Source organism: Lytechinus pictus, chromosome 8, assembly GCF_037042905.1.
Source record: "Lytechinus pictus isolate F3 Inbred chromosome 8, Lp3.0, whole genome shotgun sequence".
NCBI classification, from domain to species: domain Eukaryota; kingdom Metazoa; phylum Echinodermata; class Echinoidea; order Temnopleuroida; family Toxopneustidae; genus Lytechinus; species Lytechinus pictus.
Window position 1 is genome coordinate 34,222,966 of NC_087252.1, and position 17,132 is coordinate 34,240,097.

The window sequence follows — 17,132 nt, forward strand, 5'->3', positions numbered from 1 at the left end:
TTTCAATTAATACAACCATTTAATATGAATAACAGATCAAATAAATATATCATACAAATCTATTACAATTATAAGGATTAGTTCATCCTGCTAATACTACAGGAGGATAAATTTATCCTAATTTCAAGGCTACACGAGGATAAATTTATCCTAATTTCAAGGCTAAACGAGGATAAATTTATCCTAATTTCAAGGCTGCACGAGGATAAATTTATCTTAATTTCAAGGATACACAAGGATAAATTTATCTTAATTTCAAGGCTTCATAAGGATAAATTTATCCTAATTTCAAAGCTACATGAGGATAAATTTATCTTCGTTTCAAAGCTACACGAGGATAAATTTATCTTAATTTCAAAGCTTCACGAGGATAAATTTATCCTAATTTCAAGGCTACGCGAGGATAAATTTATCTTAATTTCAAAGCTACACGAGGATAAATTTATCTTAATTTCAAGGCTACATGAGGATAAATTTATCTTAATTTCAAAGCTACATGAGGATAAATTTATCTTAATTTCAAAGCTTCACGAGGATAAATTTATCCTAATTTCAAGGCTACACGAGGATAAATTTATCTTAATTTCAAGGATACACGAATATAAATTTATCTTAATTTGAAAGCTTCATGAGGATAAATTCATCCTAATTTCAAGAATACACGAGGATAAATTTATCCTAATTGCAAAGCTACATGAGGATAAATTTATCTTCGTTTCAAAGCTACATGAGGATAAATTTATCTTAATTTCAAAGCTTCACGAGGATAAATTTATCCTAATTTCAAGGCTACGCGAGGATAAATTTATCTTAACTTCAAAGATACACGAGGATAAATTTATCTTAATTTCAAGGCTACATGAGGATAAATTTATCTTCGTTTCAAAGCTACATGAGGATAAATTTATCTTAACTTCAAGGCTACATGAGGATAAATTTATCCTAATTTCAAGGCTACACGAGGATAAATTCATCTTAATTTCAAGGCTACACGAGGATAAATTTATCTTAATTTCAAGACTACATGAGGATAAATTTATCTGAATTTCAGTCTACATGAGGATAAATTTATCCTAACTTCAAGGCAACATGAGGATAAATTTATCTTAATTTCAAGGCTACATGAGGATAAATTTATCTTAATTTCAAAGCTACACGAGGATAAATTTATCCTAATTTCAAGGCTACACGAGGATAAATTTATCCTAATTTCAAGGCTACATGAGGATAAATTTATCCTAATTTCAAGGCTACACGAGGATAAATGTATCTTAATTTCAAAGTTACACGAGGATAAATTTATCCTAATTTCATGGCTACACGAGGATAAATTAATCTTAATTCAAGGCTTCATGAGGATAAATTTATCCTAATTTCAAGGCTACACGAGGATAAATTTATCTTAATTTCAGTCTACATGAGGATAAATTTATCCAAACTTCAAGGCAACATGAGGATAAATTTATCTTAATTTCAAGGCTACATGAGGATAAATTTATCTTAATTTGAAAGCTACATGAGGATAAATTTATCTTAATTTCAAAGCTACACGAGGATAAATTTATCCTAATTTCAAGGCTACACGAGGATAAATTTATCCTAATTTCAAGGCTACATGAGGATAAATTTATCTTAATTTCAAAGCTACACGAGGATAAATTTATCCTAATTTCAAGGCTACACGAGGATAAATTTATCCTAATTTCAAGGCTACATGAGGATGAATTTATCCTAATTTCAAGGCTACACGAGGATAAATTTATCTTAATTTCAAAGTTACACGAGGATAAATTTATCCTAATTTCATGGCTACACGAGGATAAATTAATCTTAATTCAAGGCTTCATGAGGATAAATTTATCCGAATTTCAAGGCTACACGAGGATAAATTTATCTTAATTTCAGTCTACATGAGGATAAATTTATCCAAACTTCAAGGCAACATGAGGATAAATTTATCTTAATTTCAAGGCTACATGAGGATAAATTTATCTTAATTTGAAAGCTACACGAGGATAAATTTATCTTAATTTCAAAGCTACACGAGAATAAATTTATCCTAATTTCAAGGCTACACGAGGATAAATTTATCCTAATTTCAAGGCTACATGAGGATAAAATTTATCCTAATTACAAGGCTACACGAGGATAAATTTTTCTTAATTTCAAAGTTACACGAGGATAAATTTATCCTAATTTCATGGCTACACGAGGATAAATTAATCTTAATTCAAGGCTTCATGAGGATAAATTTATCCTAATTTCAAGGCTACACGAGGATAAATTTATCCTAATTTCAAGGCTACATGAGGATAAATTTATCTTAATTTTAAAGCTACACGAGGATAAATTTATCTTAATTTCAAGGCTACACGAGGATAAATTTATCTTAATTTTAAAGCTATTTGAGGATAAATTTATCTTTATTTCAAGGCTACATGAGGATAAATTTATCCTAATTTCAAAGCTACAAGAGGATAAATTTATCTTAATTTCAAGGCTACACAAGGATAAATTTATCTTAATTTCAAAGCTACACAAGGAAAAAATTATCTTAATTTCAAAGCCACAGCAATTACACAATTCACCTTAGAATAATTTAACACTTGGTTATTTCATTGGGTGGCAAATGACATTTATGATTAAATTTGCATTGGACTTGTAGACAAGAGTAAGTTTTTCATTAAAGGTCAAGTCCACCCCAGGAAAATGCTGACTTGAATCAATAGAGAAAAATCAAACTAGCATAGTGCTGAAAATTTCATCGAAATCAGATGTAAAATAAGAAAGCTATGACATTTAAAGTTTCGCTTATTTTTCACAAAACAGTAATATGCACAACTAGGTGAGTCAGTCGATGATGTCCATCACTCACTATATCTTTTGTTTTTTATTGTTTGAATTATACAATATTTCATTTTTTTATAGATTTGACAATAGGGACCAACTTGACTGAACCATGGAGTATTAAACAATGCTAATTCCACATGTTCAGGGAGGAATTAATCGTTGTACCACTTGACAATGAGAAGAAAATTAGAATATTTCATATAATAAAATACAAAAGAAATAGTGAGTGGATGACGTCATGGTCTCCTCATTTGCATACCCGCCAGGATGTGCATATAACTATTTCGTGAAATTAAGTTAAACTTTAGAAAGTCATAACTTTTTTATTTTACATCCAATTTTGATGAAATTTTCAGCGTTATGCTTGTTGGATTTTTCTCGTTTTATTCAAATCAACTTTTTGTAGGGATGAACTTGTCCTTTAACTTGTGGCCTGTGGTGCATGTTCAAAATTATGTAAACAACATGTATGTAACTATGTACCCAGGTTAACAAATTTGTAAAATAATCTGTGACAGCTCTCCTGTCCTGGGCGTTGTGGCTTGCGCCTGTAATCCAAGCTGTGGGGAATCAAGTTACAAATTGATGCAGAGGTTCGAGCCCTGGTCACGTCTTTCAGATTGTGATGTTAAAGGTTGGTCCCAGACGTAAATAATCATATCTGATTGATACACGTCTGACAAAACTCAAATACACACACAACTCCTGTCTTCCAGAGACTTCTCACTGTCCTTCCCAATCCAGTTGTGGTACTTCTGAGTTCTGTAATGACATTTAAGGAGAAAAAAAATATTTTAACTCTATACAGCAATTAGTTATTGTGTCAAATTTTGAAATGCAAAGGTTTTTCATATTGTAATATGAATGATTTGTACTGATAGTAATCAATTTTATTTACATCACATTCACTGTTAACCTTAAGATGGGCTAGCTTTTGTGGCTACTCCATGGCCAGATGGTTGTATACACGTACCCAACCCTTGCCCCCCCCCCCCCAAAAAAAAAAAAAAAAAAAAAACCTGCAGCTGAACGAGCACAAAATTTCAACAATGGTAATGTGAGATGTATTCTGCAAAAGGCGATTTTGCTTACTTTTCTAAACTAAGACAAGGCATAACATAAGCGATTTTGTGTCTCGCCCACTTATGAAAATAACCAGAAATATCATGATTTGCAAGGGCACGCAACATATATAATTATTATTATAATAATTATTTATAATCACATATTAAATTTTAGTATTTGTTAAATAATAATTTTTATCTATAAATTGTTCTTCAAAACGGCATTTTGTAACATGGGCGAGACCTATTGTACATGCTTTGTTGAAAAACGGATGAGGGATCTACGAGAGATCGGTCTGGTAAGAAACCTTCCATGTTTCGCCTTTTCATTAACCAATTTTGGAAACTTTCATACCCATTAGATGATTAGGCGTATGAAGGTGTAAACAAAAAAAAATCAAAATCATTTACGTGATTTTCATCTTAAAAGATGGATTTCCTAGGGAAATCCATCTTTGTTTACAAGTGTCTCTTTAAATGGCAGGTGGTTCAAGGCTCCATGATGAAGAAGTATGTCAAAATATTAAAAAATTATCATCATGGAGTCCTCAAGACTATCGACTAGGACCTACATGTACATTAAAGTAAAAGTCATTATCTCACTCACTCAGGCACACATTATCATTAAAATTTACAATATCTCACCTCCATCATCTCTTTGTTTCGCCGGACGGAAACGACAGGCCTGTTGTACACTTCCCCAGTCCTCTTCGATTGAGCAAGTTGCCCGTTGACTTGAAGAAACAAAGACAAAGTGTGGACTCCGAGTTCTTGTCCCTTTCGCTCGAACTGCTTGGCTGGCTCTGCTGGGACGGCCGCGCCCGGGGGCGAGTGACCACAGACAGTGAACGAATACGGCACGACCACTACCGGTACCGGTACCAGCTGAAGAAGATGAAACTCTCGTAGTTTTAACTCGTAATTAAAAATGTCAATAATAACGCGTAAGAGAACTTCAGAAGATAGAAACACTTAAACAGTAAAACGTGATCCAAAACAAAAACAATGTCGAGAAGAGCTATTTTGGCTTAATCAAGGACAAGGTTATCGAGAGCGGTTTGTAATCAACAGATGTCATGTTGTGAAAAAACAAGTACCGGTACCGGTATAATACGTATGCGTCTAGGTCCGTGGCATGTGGTGCGCTGCATGCATGTGCAGAGCGATGTGCAGCATGCGTGACACATCCCCTATTGTTATAGCGAGAGCAGGGCTATTATTCTATTGGTCTCGATAAACTTTAATCTCCATTCGATTCCCTGACTCTGCTTTTGTTTTGCAATTGCAACGCTACTAGCTAGGGTTACAGCTATTCTACGAACCGAGACCCTAACATAATTATGTCAAATTATTTCTGATATCGCAAAAAATATATAGGCCTACGGCATATACATATATCGATATTGCTTTGCTAATAAGTATCCAATGAGCTAGTATATCAAACTAAATCATAATGTGAAAAATGAATTAATATAATATTAACTATATAGTCTACAAGTTTCTTTAAGAGGGGGTAACAGTTATAGGCTATCGGCCTGCTAGCATGGTGCGCCAGAAGAAATTAATATAAGAAATTTCCCTTTAGAAAATCATGATATACTCATCTAGTACAATTAGACCTGCATGGCGTGTTCAAAATTTGGGGAAAATTTTGCTTTTACCGTAAGGCGCGATCGAGAACCTTTCTAGTTGTTGCATATATAGCATCATAAAGATGATACGTACATCTATGATCTGTATACATTCTTTTTATTTGAATGTTCAGCTAACTGGTGGTCATTCTGCCTACTTTTCCCAGTAACATTTTGTTCTACCTTAATTAATACATGCATGACGCATCTCATGTTTTGTGGATGATTTGGAATAATCGCTTGTGCTCGAGTATAAATGCGTCTGTGTATACAGACTATCATGCTATTGTCAATGTGCCCCGAATGTGTGCATGATAGATAGCATATGACCATGAGCATGGAAGATGAAAAACTGGGCATTATTGACCGTCCTTTTAAAAAAATGGCCGTGGTAAAAAAAGGTTGGTTCAAAAGAGTAAATCCATGGTCTTGTGATGATTAAGGATGATATCAATTTCATCTGACATTAACGTTTTATCAATTTTGATTGTTATTAAAACAAACATGTGCCACTATTACTTTAGTCATGCAAATTACATGACATTGTCTTCCATATTTTTCCTTTATTCCTTACAATCGAATGGATAAAAACCAGGGAGTAATTGGGAGTGGATGAACTGCTATAAGCTAGCCTATACTTTAAAATTTTAATTGTTAACTTGTCCTTCTACATTCAGATCTTTGCATGGGTGTCGATCCCGGGGGAGGGGGTATTATACCCCCCCCCCCGGCCCCCGGCCTTGTATATTAAAGCGTAGTACTTGTAGTCTTATAAGGATTGCAACCTCTACTGGCGTGCGTGATGTTGGGCTATAGGGACCATGGAAGAAAAGGGGTGAATTTGATAAATATAGGCCCTATATTTGTTTATGTCAAAACTTGTTACAAAATCAAATTCCGATTAAAAAGGTGAAAATGTTTGCTCGCTGGCTTCGCCTTCTCATTTTTTTCTAAAATAGATTTTGCCTATTATGTTATGTCTGGACCGCGCAAAATGTATGCATCCCCACCCCCCCCCCATCAAACTAACAAAAAATCCCTCACAGAGAACAAAAGTTTGGTCTGTCATCCCATTGCCAGAAGCAGTGGGGGGGGGGGGGTGGGGTTACTCCCTCCCTAAAAAAAGGAATAGGCCGGGCCTACCGAAAATGTTTTACTTTGGAAATTGGAAATTGTAACAAAATCAATCATAATAATTGTGCACAAAATCCTTCGATTTCATTTAGACAATGCCAGAGCGCCCCATGGCATGGACCTATCCACGTAGGACTCCCCAGCCTCCCCCCCCCCCCCCCCGCTTCCGCGGCCCCTGTTGGTAGCCGTCTTGCATAGCAGGTCTACTTTACGTTATTCAGATGAGACGTGGAGAAATTATATTGCTTGCAAAAAAAACGCTCCTCACAGGTTATTTATCGGCCTAAATCATATTAGAGAAAATGGAAAAAATATTAGCCAAAATACGGGAAGAGATATAGGCCTACCCTGTGTGGTATAGGACACGAATATGTGACGATTCAAATTAACAATTGCTATCAGCTTACATGTCATGTTCAGCATGTTCAGTCAAAATTAACGCCACACATAATTATGGGCTGAGTATTCTTACACGCCCCTTCGCAAAACATTTTTGTTCGTCCTTTCAGTTCCACAAACTTAACTGAGCGCACATTCTTGTCATCAGACTGTCTTCACCTCAGAAATGAGTATTTCCCCCTAAATAAGGCATTCAATTTTGTGACGCCTGTTTTGGCACTTAAATCAGTTAATCATCTTTTGGTTGAAAATGCTATAGGCACGGATAGGCCTTGAGGAAGTTCCTTCAAAATGGCCGTGATATTATGAAGAACTAAAATCAGAGCAGAAAAGATACATCAATACATTGGTTTAGAGGGGCTAAAATTGTGTTTCTCGTGTAACGGGAGACCTCAAAATGCAAAATTTCCATTTGAGTATATACTCTAGAAACTAGCGCATGTTATTTTTATTGTTTATTTCAGAAAGAGTGGTCATATTGCAAGTGAGTAATCCATTTAGCATATGCATATCAAATACTTTTTTGAGAACTTAATGCCGAAAAATACTTTTCAATGTTTCTGATGTAAAAAGTAAATAGTAAATATTTTCAAAGTGTACTTTGAAGTGGACACTTAATGTTTAAATAGAAACCACAAATAATACATAAATTAAGTAGAAATTTTTAGCAAGAACATAAAATAAGATTTAATGAAAGCAATGCATGGTGTGTCACAACGTAATATTTGGGGGGTCACCAAATTCATCTACAAAATACAATAATGGCCATACTTTTCATTATTTTTTATATTATTGCTAATCATTCTTTCTAAACATAAAACTATATGTAATGGCTACCAGAAAAAATCTTTAGAAAGGTAATATGCATTCTACACCCAAAAGTCGGTGTTTACCATGTAAGCCATTTAGGGGACACCAAACCTTACATGGCATATAGTAACAATATCTTTTGATTGTCATTTTCTCTGAAAATTAATATGGGTTTTTCTGTACCTTTTTCGTATCAATAGACAAATCATTTTTTTAGATTGTTCTTTGGGCCTGATAGCGCCATCATAAAATGATGAAAAGTGTCCCTGACTGACACATACACACCCGATCACGAAAAGAAAACAAAAATAGGTTAGAAATGAAAATGAAAGTCATGTATTTTATATCAACTGCGTAGACAGGATTTAATTTTGGAGGGGTGGTAAGTGCACGCGAAGCGTGCCAACACTTACAGAGCGCGCGAAGCGCACTCTCGAAGGAAAGGGTGTAGGGAAGTTCTTGATATCTCATTAATTTAATATGAAAAGAAGACATCTCTTGCATCTCTAGTATCCTTATCGACTCGCCCCCACTTGCTGTGATTAAAACAAAATAAAAATGTATTTGAAAGAAATTACGAGCGTCCCCAAATTAATGGGAAAAGATTTTTTTAAACCGTTGAATGATATAATACCGCACGAAGCGCGGAAGCTATAGAAACGTTTTATAAAATTGAGAACAGAAGTGGCATAAAATGCCTACCTTTGTCGCATCATATTTGATGATGAAAACTTTAGCCACAGTAGATGTCTTTAGATCACAAATAGTAGAAGACGGGTATGCAATGAGGAAATATTCCTTTCCGCGAATGGTTTTGAAGCTCTGAATTGAAACTTTAACCTGCTCTAATTTTGATATTTCTTAGATTATAAATGGATAACGATGAAAAAGGAAGCTCAAAATGTGAAAGGGCCCAGTGACGCAAGCCAGACTATGAGAGGGACTTTTCATTTCCCTTCCACGTGAAATACGGTAACATCTGTGATTTATTTCGGGAGAATTATTAATTATGATTCAGAAAGTTCAGTGATATTCAAAATTTCAAATCAATCGCACAAAACAAGACAGGAGATGGGTGTAACAGCGATACAGAATAAAGTTTCATCGTACATATAGCACGGCACGAATTTATAATGCCTCGAGCCCCTTTTGAGCAGATACTTTGCCACAAATTACTCACTGAAAAGTGGGAAGATATCATAATAATTATGGGAACTCTGGGAGTGGCGGGAGTGTTGACCCGCTCCGAACAGAAGAGCCGAAATTTTGTGTCAATGCAATTTAAAAAAGAATCATCATATTTTTTCTTAAATTTATGTATACTCTATAATTTATGGCAAGAATATACAATTCCCATAGATGGGAAGGGGAAAAACCGTATCATATAGTTTGGATAGAGCTCGAAAGCAATTTTTTAAATGAATTATAAGAGAGAAAACTGAACGTCTCATTTAGGTTTTTATTTTTTTGACAAAAAAAATACCAAACGAGAAAACATTAGGGCTGTACCCATCTTCCCTCTCTTCGCTTTTCCTTTCTTCTTCCCTTTTCCTCTCTTATTCTTTTTAGAGCGTTTTTTTGTTGGGGGGGGGGGCGACCACCCCCATCGCTTCCCCCTGGCTACGCGCCTGTTTTATTATGGTGCTCCTCGTTTGAGGTAAATCTTAAACGGAATTCCTCAAACCTTCACCAATATTTTTTTTCGACTGCTTTTTACAACAAACTTTTCTTCAGGGAGAACTTTCCCTTCTTTTAAAAAGGTATACACTTTCCAACACACACCCGCTCCCATCTATTACGGACATGCACATATACATGTACCTTCTTAAGGGATTTAACATATATTTGGATGTGAATAAGAATTGTTTAGAACTAGGTGAGATAATCGATAGTGATAGAGTATTAGAAGAAGAAATAAAAAACAAAGTTGAAGATATTTTCAATCTCCAGTTCTTATTGGATTTACGTAATGATCGAGCAAATGATGTTGAACAAAATAAATTGAGAACTTAAGTTTTTAAACTGAATATACAAACAGAGAAATATCTATTAACTGTTAAAAATCAGAAAATACGGAAAAACATCTGTCGATTCAGAATAAGTTCCCATAATCTACCCATTGAAACTGGAAGACATACCCTGATAGCAGAAACTGGTAAAAATGACGTCATAATTACGTCAGTTTAACGACGAGTGTCACGTCATTTTGACGTCGTAACATGACGTCTTATTGACGGGATCTTGCACCCGCGAATAACGTCATTATGACGTCGTATATTGACGTCATTATGACGTCTCCAAGATTGACTACGACGTCTTAATGACGTCTTTGCAACGTTTTTACAACGTTTTCCTGACCAGTATCAAGGGTCAGCTTGACGTCGTGTATTGACGTGATTATGACGTCTTCGAGAGTCGACTACGACGTCGTAATGACGTCCGTGCAACCTATTCCTGACCGGTTTTAGACGTCATATTGATGTAATTATGACGTCTTTAAAAGTCAACTACGACGTCTTAATGACAACTTTGTAACCTATTCCTGACCAGTTTCAGACGTCATATTGCTGTAATTATGACGTCTTTATAAGTCAACTACGACGTCTGAATGACGACTTTGAAACATATTGCTGACTAGTAATAGACGTCATATTGAAGTCGCATATTGAAATGAATATGACGTCTTTTGGAGTCAACTATGGTATTTTAACGTATTCTGACGTGATGACATAAACATTTAAATTAAATTCTACATGTAATGTACACACACCACTTCAAAGACCTTGTCATTGAGGATTATCTATTGTTGGTGAATACTGAGGTGGTCTGACAATGTCCAACATTCCCAGTAACAATATAATGATCCTCCATGCCAGGGCTTGCATAACTCGACACAGTCTCAAGAACATGACCCCCCCCCCCCCCAGAAAAAGAATATATACAAAAATGGAAAACGAAATCAAATACAAGTACGCATTTCAATTAGGAAATCATGACAAATATTCTATTAATAAATAAAAGTTGCATAACATGATATTACCAGCAAAAAAAAAGAAAAGAAAAAGTTTAAAAACTCTAAATAGATTTAAAAAAAAACACTTTTCTATGAAAATGCAGTATTAGGGTCAAAGGAATGAAATAATTACAATGTTTGTTATACCAATACATAGATACACATTAATACATAACAGAGGCATTATGAATAATAATGATCTCGAAGAATATAGCTTTTTTGTTGAAATTGTAATTAAATCTACCTTCAACTTTAGAGAACTATGTAATGTAGGTAAAAATATACTGTATGTAAAAAAAAAATACCATGATTTCAGGATTTATGGAAGCTTGCATTTGGGTGAAAGAATCATACATGTACATTAATTCTTATGAAAAGTTTGTGATTGTACATGTATTACATTATCACTTAGGGGTAAATGCAGCAAACAATTATTTCTTGAGAAAGTCTTTTAAATTAAGGTTAATTGTCAAAATATTGTACATGATCTAGATCTGGTACATTAATGTAAACTTGTATCTTTGTAAAATCATGAATTTTGAACTTAAAATCAATAATTCTGATGATCACTAACACAGAAAAACATATGTGAGACAGGACAGTGTATTATAATTGATTTGAAAAATACCTGACATTTGATAGATTTACATGCTTATTTTGCTCATTTCTCAGCAATTACGCATTTTCTCCTGAGCTATTTGGCACGTATCTGTTACATACAAACACTTTGCTAGTAATTTTATTTGATTATGTTCGAACTCATTTGAAGATTGTTACTACAACTGGTAATTTATCTTTAAAGGGGTACTTGTATATGATTCGGGCTCAACAATTATATCTATGATAAATAAAGTAATTTTTACCATGCAAAATAGTGAAAATTTTATCAAAATCAGATAAAAAATAATTACAAAAATATTGGTCATTAACACATGCAAGTAGATAAGTTTATGATATCATGCCCACATTTTTATTGTTCTGTTACCAGATGAAATAATATTTCATGTGTGTAATAAGTATGTCTTCCAATCCCATGTAGCAAAAAAACTTCCAGCAATAATCAATACAGGTAAGTCACATCAATGCAGTTTACAATCCAATTTAAATACACAATTTTATATATACAAAATCATACGTTTGGGATACATGTACGTGTACGTCTGTATGACATCATCAGCCTGCTACTTGCACATGCTTAGAGGTCTTTCACCAAAATAATGCAGAGCTTAGAATGCCATACATTACTTTATTACCCCTTGTCCTATTTTGATGAATTTTTCAGTTTTTGTTAAAAAGTAATCAAAGGCCATATCCATGGTTACCCTTATGCTTGACCTCAATGCCTGTTCTCTTTTACACAACACATTATTTGTGAGATACAAAGCACTTTCAGATGCCATCCTAGTCAGCACATGAGATTAAAAAAAATTAAATTACCAGGCAGTGACAGTGTTGTTCCAAGTCCAGAGCAAAGATGATCAGGAATGTGGTAGGTCTTCTCAAAGTATATTGATCCAAGGTTGTTGAAAATTGGAGGAGAGGGTGGAGCTAATTCCATGGCCTTGGAGCAGTAGTGGAGAAAGTTGCATCACCAGTAGCTAATTTGTAGGTGCATCGTAGACTAAGGATCACAAAAATAAAAAGGCAAGTGCGCCTAGAATGAAAATGACGCACAAGGCATTCCTTTTAATACATGTAATCTGGACCCCTGTCATTGACTTTGAAAATCAGTAGACGGACACTGATGTTTATGTATATCCTTTCCTTGACTTGCAGCCAGCGAAGTGGGCGTATGGCAAATGGCACAATAGATGCAGCATTCTGTACTATCTGCAGTCGGTCCAGATCACCCTAATTCAAGCACGAAGAGCTACAATAGTCAAGTTTAGATTGCGCTAAACCACGGACTGCTGTGCGGCAAGTAGGGGTATACAAGGCACTTCCCATTGGCCTTTATTCTTCCAATCTGTTCGATGTTATACTGGTAGGGAGCAGGTTCCAATAGCGCTATAAAAGGTGTTACGAAACCAGATGACTGGGTACACTTACAGCATCTGCAAAAAAAAAAACAGAAGAGAAACATAAAAACCTTTCCTACAATAACTACTTAATATTCATTAGAAACTAAATAGTTTCAATATCAATTTGCAAACTTTTTAAAAAATGATTCCAAAACAATGTGGGGTGCGTTACATATTTTATACAGTACTTCAAATATTAACATGTAAAGTCAAGTTGGGGGAGGGGGGGGGGGCTTGATGCCCTCAAGATCTACACCTCCAAACCATCTCTGTAAAGGGAAGGAAATTTTAGAGTAAATTTGTTTGAAAAAAAAATTTTTAATTCATGCTTTTTTATTTGTTTTAAATGGTTATGGGATAATTCCATCAGTTTGAATAAGAAATTACAAGTTGCCAATTTCACATAACCAAGATCAATTCTGATGTAATCATAAATGCACATGTTAAAAGACTGGGGGGGGCTGATTCAGCCCCCCCCCCTCAACATATTTCGCGATAAATCCGCCGCTCAAATTTTTTTGACCGTGTCGCTTGCTGACTTTTTACTTTCAACTCTCGTGCAACTTTTGAGACCAAAACTGTGACCCCCGGGTACGTGTTTCCGAAATTACGCAACATTTTGTAAGTGCATGCAGACCCAAAATTATTGAAAAACGTGAATTTGTGTACAAATTCAATGCAAATAGTGTTTTTAGCCAAAATTCATAAATGTATCATTATTTTTCCTTTCACTGCTTAAAAGTTAAAATCAATTAATTTTATCTTGTTTATGGTAAAAATAAAGTCCCCGACAATTTCCATTGAAAAAACACTAAAAAACAAAAAGTCGTAAAACAAAGAATAGAATACATAAGAAAATAAATGTTTTTTTGAAATTTTTGAAAAATAAAAATTGATCAGATGCCTTTCTAGAGTATGTGAAACAAAAATTAGCATTTTAGGGGTATTATTTTATTAATTAGAGCCAACTTAATGAGCAGTGAGATTTTTCGCAGAATTTGATATTATAGTTTTGTAGATAATGAATGCCATGGGTAACGAGCATGCCAATTTTCGTCGCGATCGCCAGCCAAAATCATAAGGGGGGGGGGGCTGAATCAGCCCCCCCCCCCAGTCTTCTTAGGTGTCGAAATAGCCCAGTCCATTTAGGGTTAAGAATTTTTTATATTTAGAATACAAAGGCTTACAAATCAGAAAAATTAAATGTTTGCCCAAAAATTATTGAGGGAAAAGTGGATTTTCTAGGGAAATCCATCTTTGTGTACAAAGTTCTACAGTCAACAGAGACTTGTCTAGGCTCCATGAATGAAAATACAATGTAAAAATGATAAAATAGCATCACAGAGTCCTCTTAGTACAGTTAGGACCATTGACAGATATAAGGTGCCCCAAGAATGCGCACATCCGAATCTGTGCGATTCTGATAATAGAAGATGCGCAACGACTCAAAACAAAAAATAAACTTTACACCTGAAATAGCCTACTGTACTGACTTACCTACTGCCTGATGCCGCTTGGCACGTAGGGCAACAACGAAGGACCTCCACTCCTGGCGGCCGGCGGTTCTGGGCCTTCTGGAAACTCCCCCGGGCTAGGTCATATTCACTGACTTCATCTCCTCCTCAAGTGTGATGCCAGGACAGGGAGTTTTGGTTCTCCCTCTCTTTCCCCTGAAATGTCATAAACAGATCTATTCATCAAAAATCTGACTCAAAATGGTGGGAAAATAATGAATTTAGGGCATTGCCAAGAGTTCCATATGCACCCCCACTGATATTGAAAATAAAAACACGAAGAAGGATCAGAATAATATATATCGAGCCCATCAGCCCAATATAGAACATATATGATGGGGAAGTGGAAATACATACTAAAATATGGCTTTATTCCGTCAAATTTTGAGCATGTATAGAGTGTGTGTAATTGTCCATAGACATCGGTTTATTTAATCAGTAAAGGGTCTGAGTCAAGTCTAGTTGAACTATCGGCTATCTCGCTAGCATAGCAGACTGCAGATAAAACGAGGTGAGTTCAAGTTCCAACTAAGGAAGGTGCCAACATAACGATAACGGTACAAAAAAAAAATTATAGAAAAATCTGAACGAAACGGAATTAATTCTCAACAATCTTTTCATTCTTTTGTTATTTTTGGTCATGTTGGTGGGGGGGGGGGGGGGAGGGGTGCATTGGATATGGAACTCTTTCCAGGGCATTTCATGTGACGGCCTCAAAATGCAGCCTCGGTGCTACCTCGAGCTAAGTTCGTGCAGGCTCCACTCCACTTCACTACCGCTACGAGTGTAGTGTAGCAGCAGTAGTGAAGTGGAGTGGAGCCTGCACGATCTTCGCTCGAGGTACCTCGGTGCTTGCTTTCTTATCAAAATCTTCACACCGTGTGTAACAGGCCTGTGCAAAGTGAATGAGTGCGCAGACATCACACATCGGGCACTGCCGCTGCCACTACCAGTTAAGCCACTAATCATTTTGTTCAATCTGAAAATGACCATGACTGGCCAAGTTTTTTTCCAAGAAAATCAATTATTTCTCTCATTTTTTAATGAGACTTTTTGCATACTTACTCATAAGAATACAAGGAACATCATCAATTGAAAGATTTTGTAAAATAAAAGGAAATTCACGTTAATTCTGAACTCAAATCGTTAGATGTGCAGACTTGGGGTTGGCGATCACCAGCCGGCCGCCAGTGCAGTGGTCCACAGCAGCGAGCGGGCGCTCGGGCCGGGGCGAGCCGGCGGTACCAGGATGGGATTGCCAGCGTCATGTCATTTTCAGTGACGAAGCTAGCTGCAAGCCGCGGCATTTCACAAAATACGAAAATAAAATAATAGAAAATGGTTATCTAACTTACTGTTTAGCCTACTGCAAATGTCTTCGAAGTCGTTGTCCATATCTGACCCGTATTCTTTAAAAGAATTATTAACGGCCTTCTTCGTCGCACTTCTCGATCGAGCTCAATAAACTGCAACTCCAACAACGCAACGGAATTCTTTTCAAATGTTGGCGGTAAGTGCGCATGCACAAGCCTGTCGCCGCGCCGCCCCCCGGCGAATTTTTATAGGGGTTGAGCTGAGGGGGGTCTAACACCGCGAGTAAGAAAAAAGTTTTTAAAATAGATACAAACTTCTTTGGCATAAGAAGCTTCTTCTTCTTCTTCTTGTTTGGTTATGGTTGGCAACCAGTCAAAATGATATTTTTGCCACTGCTTTTGTAGCTTTTTTTTTAAGATTATATAATTTCCTATTTTTTTTGCATGTACTACCGTATTTTACTTTTTTTTCTTCTTCTTTTTCCTTTTTTAAAGAGAAAACATGCAGCCTCGCTAATAACATGGCAAGGTTGAAAAAATAGCAAAATAAAATTGTAAATTTCTTGTTGATTGGCAAATAATCGATGTCATAATCACGTCGTAATTTGGTCAAATGAAAACGCAAATTTCCTCGTCGTTGATTGGTAAATAAATGATGTCATAATCACGTCCTAATGTGGTCATATAAAAATGCAAATTTACTTGTCGTAGATTGGTCAGTAAATGACGTCACAATCACGTCATAATCTGGTCATACAAAAATGCAAAATAAAGTTGTCGTTCAAAGTCGTCAAAATGACGTCGTAACGACGTTGTCCAAATATACTATGACGAGATTTACTAGTTTCTGACCAGAAAATGACGTCATCACGACCGTGTCTGCTATCAGGGTAGACGTCCAGATTAAATACCCTCACATTTAAGAACGTGCAATAATTGTAATTCAGGAAGGGTTGGGGATGAGTATCACACGATAATAGAATGTTATGTACACACAACTGAAATGGTGGTGTTTTTTGACAAAATAGCTGAAATGTATATACAATTTAAGAACCTTAGCGATGAAGACAAATTTACATTCATAATGAAACTTGATAATGAAAACATAATTGATAATTTTTGTAAGTTCTTCAATGCGATTATAAATAAGAGGGGTGAGTTTTAACATCAAGTACATTTTATTTTCTTTTTAAATTTCATTCAAAATATCTAAAATCCACCAAAGCCACCATTACCAAAGATATATCTCTAACGTTATACATTTATTTACTTCCTGATTTGTATTCGATAATAACTTATGTATATTGCATTATGCTACACCTTCTTATGTTAAATTTCAATTCGTCATTTCTCTTTGTATATATAGATGTATATCTTTATAAT

The 17,132-nt window shown here is 35.4% G+C and overlaps 2 long non-coding RNA genes across 2 annotated transcripts; both read right to left on the minus strand.

The window, feature by feature from the left end:
* LOC135155158 (uncharacterized) lies at window positions 1-5,162 on the minus strand. Its single transcript, XR_010294500.1, has 2 exons — window positions 4,560-5,162; window positions 1-3,612 (listed from the first exon to the last, which is right to left on the minus strand). It is a non-coding gene; the product is annotated as an uncharacterized LOC135155158 (long non-coding RNA).
* Window positions 5,163-9,603: 4,441 nt separating this feature from the next.
* LOC135155159 (uncharacterized) lies at window positions 9,604-15,941 on the minus strand. The gene is made up of 3 exons (XR_010294501.1): window positions 15,792-15,941; window positions 14,420-14,592; window positions 9,604-12,955 (listed from the first exon to the last, which is right to left on the minus strand). It is a non-coding gene; the product is annotated as an uncharacterized LOC135155159 (long non-coding RNA).
* Window positions 15,942-17,132: the final 1,191 nt, after the last annotated feature.